Source organism: Tupaia chinensis, unplaced genomic scaffold, assembly GCF_000334495.1.
Source record: "Tupaia chinensis unplaced genomic scaffold, TupChi_1.0 Scaffold000182_1, whole genome shotgun sequence".
In the NCBI taxonomy this organism is placed as follows: domain Eukaryota; kingdom Metazoa; phylum Chordata; class Mammalia; order Scandentia; family Tupaiidae; genus Tupaia; species Tupaia belangeri.
The window spans coordinates 5105340-5114551 of NW_006159657.1; positions in this window are offsets into that span (position 1 = coordinate 5105340).

Genomic DNA, 9212 nt, shown 5'->3' on the forward strand with positions numbered 1-9212 from the left:
AACTTCTTTAAGTGGTTGGCTGAAATCAGTTCCTTGTGGTTGTAGGACTTAGGTTCTCACTCCTGCCTGGGGGGTGGGTCTCAGCTCCTAGAGGCTGCTCACATTCCTTCTCATGCTTCCCTTGGGGTCCTCTCTAGCAAGAGCAGGATGACTTCTTCCCATGCTTTTCTCTGCTTTTCAGGCTCAGAGCCGTGAATATATTGGGCCTAAAAGGAAAATCCAGGATAGTCTCCCTTTTTCAAGGTCTGTACCCTTACTCATGTCTGCAAAATCCCTTCTGCCATGAAACATAACTTACAGGTTCTAGGGGCTGCAGCGTGTCCACCTCTGGGGAGCCGTTCTTTCTACCGCAGTGCGGAAGGAAGCATAGTAATGGCTTCGCGCCTTCGTCCAACACTTACTGTAACCGCAACGTTACCGCTCTGTGAGTTCTGAGAGTTCTGCCTCTGTAGCAGGGCAATGGGAGCTAAATCTTAACCTGTCCTCACTCGGATTTCACCATAAATGAAATTACATATGCAAAAGTAATTCAGATACTCTGAGGTCATTGTTACATTTTTTTTTCTTTTAAAGAATTATTTTATTTAACTATTTATTTATTTATTTTAATTTGACCAGAGAGGGACAGAATGAGAGAGAAAGAGAGAGGGAAAGTGACAAAGCAAGCTGCTAGGTACGGCCGTGTGGGAGTCCAGTGCCCTTAACCACCATGCCACCTGCCGCCCCGTTGCATTATTCTTATACCATATGCTACCATGATTGCTCTTAGGTATGGTTCCGCTCTTTGCCACCCTCTGTAATTCTCTAGCAGGAACGGTGCAGCTACAGCAGAGTTAGTTAAGAATATGAGTTCTGGAGCCAAATTGCCTGTGCTTAAATCCTAGTCCTTCTATTTACTGCCTGACTCTGGGCAGGGTTGCAAGCCCTCTGCTTCAGTTTTCTCCTCTGTGAAATAGAATATCTGCTCCACAAAGTTGCTGCAAGGAGTGAGCATGTTTAAATGTGCACAGTGCTTAGAATAGTACCTTGCACAAAGCGGCATCGCTATCATCCACCTTATCATTAGCAATCACATTGTCACATCCAGCTGGTGTCCTTCACAACCTTCTTTCTATCTGCAATCAATTTTTGTCCATTGAATTGCACAGTGTCTACTTCACTCAGTAGACTTAGGTTCCATGGGACTATTATGTTGAAGGGAGTTGATTATAATTAATTTTTATTACATGAGTCATCAAGAATACAGTTTGGAAACAAACTGAAACATTAAAGTTAAAGCTAAGGGCTCCTTTGGATACAATGTTTCCTACAGTTCCTTCTCCCCTTCCCTGGAGTGAGGCAGCTAGAAGTCTGACAATATTAAGTGTTGCTCTAGGTGAGGAGAAATAGAAATGCCCAGACCGTGTAAGTCGATATGGCCACTGTGGAGTGCAGCCTGGCAGCAGTTATTAAAATTAAAAATGGGCATTTCTCATGACCCAGCAGCTTCACTTCTCAGTAAATGCCTTAGAGCCACACTGGCACATCTACTCAAGAAGTCATGAAGTAGGATAGTCATTGCTGCAGTCCTCAGAATAGCAAAAATGGGACAACCTAAACATTCATTAAAAAAAGAATGGTTCAGTAAAATTTAACACTTCCTAAGAAGCAATACAGGGAATAAAAATAGAACTCCTGGCTCAATTTTTTTCTTTAAAATTTTATTTGTACTTTATGTTTTAATAAGAAGAGCAAACTTATTATCTGTAAAGTCCTCATTTTAAATCCCATTTTCACTGTTCATATGTGGGGAAATGGTCAATTTTTGTGTGTTGACCTAGCATCCCATGACCTTGCATTTAACTTTTACAACAATGTTATGAAGTGAATACCGTTATTGTCTGCTTTATAAATAAGAAAACTGGGACACAGAGAAGTTAAGGAGCTTTTCCAAGGCCACCCAGGAGAGCTGGGATTTGAGACTAGGGAGACTGTTTCCTAAGAAAGTGGAATTAATCACTATGCTATACAGTTTTTACTTTTTCATAAGGTACATAATATAGTAATGCAATGGCTCATGTCTTTATGTGTTTAAAAAAAAACTCTAGGGTTGTTTAAATTTCAGAACTTTAAAGGGTACTAGAAACAAAAGTTTCAGGATAGCTATATGCAGTTATAAAAAGGATATGCAGGAATATAAGCAATATGCAGTTATAAAAAGGATGAAGAAGTCTTTATTGACCAGCTCTGTCCTGTTTACTTTATTTCCCAATGTTTATCAAGGCACTTCACACAGAATAAAATCTCCTCAGGTATGAGGGAATAAATAAATTACCTCCAAGTAATACCTGCCCTAGTCTGATTGAAGGTACTAGGGACTCCTGGAAAAGTGATAAGGAATCAAAAAATAATAATAATAAAATAAAAAAAAGAAAGAAAGAACTCTTGCAACTAATAAATGAGTATAACAAGGTCAACATATAAAAATCTATCTTTTGAACCAGCAGTTAGCGTAATGGCTATGTCGCTGGATTCCCACGTAGTCGACCACGGTCCGCGTCCCGGACCCGGTGGCTTAAAACTCACGCTGGGCGCATGTGCATGCGTGCCCAAGATCCCGAGAGGAGAATGGAGGAGAAGGGATTGCAGCGTGACCATCCCCCCTGGGCGGTGATTTCTCGCTTTCTGTCTCTATGTCTTTCTCTGTCTGTCTGGCAAGCGCACGTGCCCTATAATGAAAACCTCTCAAAAAAAAAAAATCTATCTTTTTTCCATAGACTACCAACAAATATTGGATTTAAAATAAAAACTAAAATGTCATTTATAATCACTTAAAAATACTTAGTTATAAATATTTTAAAAATACATGGAAACTATATTCTGAAAGTTATAAAATATTGGTGAAAGAAATGAAAGAAAATCTAAATAGATAGAAAAATGTACCATGTTCATGGAGTGATGAACTCAACATACTGTAGATATCAGTTCTCCCCAAATTAGTTTAAAGTTTAACACAACCCCTTATCAGAATCCCAGAAGTCTCAGCAGTGTTTTTTATAGATATAAACAATATGATTATAAAATTTACACAAACATTTAAAGGAACTACAATAGAATAGCTGAAACAATATTGAAAAAAAAGAAGAGGAAGACTCTAGGCTTACTCTGATGTTAAGGCTTACTATATGATCAAAGTAATCAGGGCTGGATGGTATAGACAGAGAGACAGACACACAGATCAATGAAACAGAATTAAGAGCTAAAAAATAAGCTCACACAACATTCAGCTTTTTTTTTACAACAGTGCAGAAACAATTGCCCATTGGGAACCAGCAGTTAGCATAATGGCTATGTCGCTGGACTCCCACGTAGTCGACCGCGGTTCGTGTCCCGGACCCGGTGGCTTAAAACTCACGTCGGGCGCGTGTGCGTGTGTGCCCAAGATCCCAAGAGGAGAATGGAGGAGAAGGGATTGCGGCGTGACCATCCCCCCTGGGGGGTGATTTCTCGCTTTCTGTCTCTATGTCTCTCTCTGTCTGTCTGGCGAGCGCACGCGCCCTACAGTGAAAATCTCTCAAAAAAAAAAAAAAAAAGAAAAAAAGAAAAAGAAACAATTGCCCATCCATAAACAAAACTAGAAACCCTGAACCATGCCTCATAACAATTAACTCTAAATGGGTCATAGATCTAAAAGTAAAATGTACAACAGTAAATTTTTTACAAGACAACATAGGAGAAAATCCTCATGGCCCAGGATTAAATGAAGAGTTATTATACATGATGCCTAAAGAAAGCACAATCATATGTTTTTAAAAATTAATGTATTGGGCTTTATCAAATTCAAAACTTTTTTTTTTAATCAATGAACTGGTTAAAAGGAAAAAGATACCTACAGATTATAAGGAAATATTTCGCATGAAGGACTTGAGTCCAAAGTATATTTAAAAACTTTAAAAACCCAACAGTAGAAAGGTAAAAAAAAGAAAAGAAAGAAAGAAAGAAAATGTAAAAAACTCTACTTAGAGAGAAGACTCCACCATTGCTGCTGAGAACTAGTGATTTCAGGGAAAAAAAAGAAATGAAGATATTCTAAGGATAATTCAGCCTCCAACCCCCCAAACTCGAGTGGTAAGGAGCCCCTCTTGCTTTCTCTCTGTCTCTGTCTCTCTCTGCTTCTCTCTGTCTTCTCATTTTTTGGTAATTTTTCCTTTAAAAAATTTTAAGGTAAAGTATTCTCTTGGCTTTCAGTTCCTCCTTTATCTTGCTAATAATCCCTTTTCCCCCTCCCCTCCAGGAGAGGCAAGGGGCAGGCCTGCAGAAGAAGACTCCACCACTGCTGCTGAGAACTAGTGATTTCACATGGTGCACAAGAGCACCACACTGTTTTAATTATTTTTTGCCTTTTTAAAAAAATAATTCATTTTTTTCTTCTTTTTCTCTCTTTCTTTGTCCTCTCTCTCTCTCTCTCTCTTTCTCTTTCTCCTCTCTCTCTCTCTTTCCTTCTTTTTTTCTTTTATCTCAACACTCTCCTCCTCAATTTCCATTCACTGTGTTTTTAGATGGATCTAAGAGAACCATAGCCAAATGTCCAAGTACTATTAGGGTTAACATATTCCTCAATACCCACTGAATCTGCTGCACAAAGGGATAAAAATGGTATGACAAAGAGATTCCAGATCATCTCCTTCGGCATGCTCCTGAATGCTCAGATTGAACTTCAAGAATTAGGAAGAAACACACCATCCATCAGATGACTAGAAATCACTATAGGATCACAAGAAATATGGGAAAGCAAGAAAATACCTCTCCTCCAAGGGAAAAGAATAACTTCTCTTTATCCATAGACAGTTCAATGGAAGTCATGGAAATGTCTGATAAAGAATTTAAAATATTCATAATGACGAAGCTAACAGAGATGGAAGAGAAGAGAGACAAGGAACTGCAGAAGAGGCAGGAGAAAGGAGTGACGAGTTCCAGAGGATGAGGAAATTCTTGCAAGATCTAAAAGAGGAAGTAAACAATATAAAAAAGAATAAAATGGAACTGTTAGAGATGAAGGCTATAATACAGGAAGTCAAAATCTCTCTTGAAAGTATTAAAAGCAGATCATACAGAAAATCAAATCTCAGACATAGAAGATAAAATAGCTGGCCTAGAAAAATCTACCACAAAGACTGAGAAAACTGCCACACACAAAAGATCAGAATAATATGCAAGAAATACTAGCTACCATCAAACGTCCAAACATCCGATAATTGGTATCTCAGAAGGCGAAGAGACTCATAAGGGCATTGATAATCTATTCCATGAACTCCTGCAAGAAAACTTTCCAAACCTAGAGAGGCACTCAAAGGTCCAGTCCCAAGAAATACAAAGGACCCCAAATAGAATCAATCCAAGAAGATCTTCTCCAAACGATTATACCCAGATTGACCAAAACCACAGACAAAGACAAGATACTAAGATTGGCAAGAGAGAAATGGCAAGTTACCTACAAAGGATATCCCATCAGGCTAACAGCAGACCTCTTATCGTAAACAATGCAAGCAAGGAAAGAATGGGAAAATATATTCAAAGTGTTAAGGGAAAAGCAATTTCAACCAAGAATACTGTACCCAGCAAGATTATTCTTCATATGGGAAGAAAAGACAAGAATATTCTCAGATAAACAAAACCTGAAAGAATTTACCAACACCAGAGCAGATCTCAAAGAAGTTCTCAAGGGAGTGCTATACCAGGAAAATTAAATACAGACACATGGAAATAAGAGTTCAAAAACTAAGAAAAAGGCCAACTTAATTGTAAAGATACATCTGGAGTTGAATATTATATTCCATAATTTAATCGTTAAGATCGGACCACAACAAAAGATAGATTTAGTACATGAGACTGAACTGGTGAAATAAAATTTTATGACTTTTGACTAAAACATTGCTGCTTTTCTTCTAGGCTTTATTTTCTCATTTTAAGGATTTTTGTCCTGTCTTGATCTGTCAATAGGTTCATGTACCTACTACTTGAACAGAATCCTAACCTGTTTCCTGGCTTTAAGTTTTAAGCAAAGTTCCTTAGCATTTCTTTGATTTATTAAAGTTAAAACTGCTTTTCTTGAAATAATAAAAAAAAACTCTACTTAGAAATTGGACAAAGGACTGGAACAGACATTTCACTGAAGAGGATATGCAAATGGAAATTAAGCACATGAAAAGAAGTTTGACATCTTTAACCGTCAGGGAAATGCAATGAGAGAAACAACACACTTACCTGTATAGCTCAGATAAAAAAATACTGACCTACCAAGTGCTGGCAAGGATGTGGAGCAACTGGTGGGAATATAAAATAGTACAGCAGCTCTGGAAAGAGTTTTTCCATTTCTTAGGAAGTTAAACATGCACTCACTATAGGATCTAGCAACTGTACTCCTGCAAACTTCCTCTAGACAAATGGAAACACATGTCCATAGAAACCTATACCTGAGTGTTTATAGCAGCTTTATTTGTAATAACCCCCCATCAAAAACAACGCAAATGTCCTTCAACAGACAAATGGATAAACCAGCTGTACTTAGTCAGAAAAAGGAAGGAGCTATTGATGTATTCAGCAACTTGGGTGGGCCTTGGGGACATTAGACTGAGTAAAAAAAGCCAATCTCAGGACCAACAGATGGCATAATGGTTACATCACTGAACTCCCACAGAGTCCCAAAACTGGTAGCTTAAAGCTCATACCGGTGCATGTGCATGCATGCCCAAAATTCTAAGAGGAGAAGGGATTGTGCCATGGCCATCCCCCCTGGAGGGTGATTTCTCACTTTTTGTCTTGATGTCTCTCCAGTAAGTGTTCGCACTCAGTAGGAAAAATCTCTCTCCCTAAATTTTTCTTTTTTAAAGCCCATCTCAAAAGGTATGTGCCAGGGAACCAGCAGTTAGCGTAATGGCTATGTTGCTGGACTCCCACGTAGTCGACCACGGTTCGCGTCCCGGACCCGGTGGCTTAAAACTCACGCCGGGCGCGTGTGCGTGTGTGCCCAAGATCCCGAGAGGAGAATGGAGGAGAAGGGATTGCAGCATGACCATCCCCCCTGGGGGGTGATTTCTCACTTTCTGTCTCTATGTCTCTCTCTGTCTGTCTGGCAAGCGCACATGCCCTATAGTGAAAACCTCTCCAAAAAAAAAAAAAGTATGTGCCATAGCTTATTTATATATCTTGAAATGATAAAATAAGAGAGATGAAGAACAGATCAGTGGTTGCCAGGCGTTAGAGGTGGAAGCTGTGTGAGCGTGAAGAGGAATAAGGTGGGAGGTTTTGTGGTTGGTTTGTTTGTTAACAATACATATTTTCCACGAACTTCTTTTTTAAAAATTGTATTTATTTATTTCATGAACAAGAGAGGCAGAGAGAGAGAGAGAGCGAACACTCCCAATAGGATCTTGACACTACAGCCTACCCCGTACTTCAGCCAGCACTGGATTGTGGGAATGAGAGTGTCTCGCATACTCAGGGAGGTCTCCAGACACAAATCCGGAGCCCCTCTGTGTGGGTCAGTCTTGCGGAGCATCACCTTTTGCCTCTGCACCACTGTCCAACCCCCATAACATGGATATGTCTTCATGGTGATAGAACAAATCTTTATCTTGATTGTAATAGTAAATACACCAATCTCTACATGTGATGATATTTAGAATATTGTGCAATATAAAAATTAAGGTGAATGCAGGTAAAAACTGGTGAAACTTGAATCAAGTTTGTAGTTTGGTGAATGCAATTGTACTTGTGTACATTTCCTGGTTTTGAAAATATACTATGGTTGTAGAAGCTGCTAAAGAGGAGGGTCTGAGGAAGAACATTTGGGGGAGGGACAGGGAGGCAAAGCATTAATGGTATAATCTGTTGAAGATGTTGTGTAGTTTTATCAACTGTACTAGGGAGAAATGTTCACCTGTTGAAATACCCACTTTGTAAGACAAATAATAATGTAATAGAATGTATAAAAGTAAATGAAATGAAAAAAAAAGGAAGAAGAAGATGCTATCACCAGGAAAGCTTGGTGGAGGTACACGGAGATGCTACCGCTTTTGCGATTTCTTGTGCATCTAAAATTATTAAAAAAAAAAAAATACTTAAGGGAGCTTACCTGTAAAAGTTTGGGGGCAGCAACAGAGCAGTACATAGCTCCGAGAAAGGGCGAAGTGTCTTTATGGACCGGCCCTATCTTATTTACTGTTATTTTATTTCTCCGGCCTTCGTCACTGCATGTTGCCCATAGAAGAACCTAAGTAGCTAGGAATAAATGAATAACCTTAGTGCAACGTTTGTCCTAGACTGACTCTGAAGGTAGGAAAAGAGAGCCCAGATCTGAGTCTCTGCACTCTGGTTACCCCTCCCAGGCCCTGTGGCCTGAGGCTCCTGGTTGGGCAGGTGCAGGAAGGCTCAGGTTTCCTGCTGCAGGGAGATGAGTGACAGAGCTGCAGATTCCTGGAAGAGTGACAAGCGGGTGGGGGCATGAGAGGGAGACAGGGTGCCAGTGCTGGCTCAGGCCTAATGGGGACAAGATCTCTGCAGGGCTCCATTCTGTTGGGCAGAGGACCCTGGAGAGATGAAACCCCTTGTTCTGGCATAAGCTCATCCCTCCCAACAAGCCTGGGCTATGAGTTGCTTTGAGCTGCCTGCCTGCAACTCTGAATTTTACCACCCCCTTGGGAGTCCCTGAGTCTTGAGTTTGAATCCCAAATGTGATTTCCTAGTTCTGTGATCTTGGAACAAGTCTCTTTGCCTCATGGAGCCTCGCTTATAGAAGTTTCCATCTATAAATTGGGAATACTATCCCCTTCGCTTGCTCGACTCTCATGTAGATGTTGAGGTCATTCAGGTCAAGGCACAGGACTGGGCAGGTTGTGCTCAGGGAATATGATGCCTCTCACCTTTCTCTGCAATCTGCTTCGGATGCCAGAGGACAGGTCAGCCTGAGCATTGCATTCCCAGTGTGTTTGTTCTTCCCATTGATCTGCTCGGCTGACTTCTCCTCCCTGTCCAGCTGAGTGTTAGTTAAGATGAGCATCCAAAACAATCTTGAAGGGTGGAAATATTTAAAGGGCAGTCCGTGAGGAAGGGGCGTAGTCAGGGCTTTGGTGAAACGGGCAAGACACTGGTTATGAGTGGGGCGCCGGGCACCTTATTTAATGTCTTAGTATCTCAGTTCCTCCTTCTAAACTGGAGGCAAAGACCTCTGACTC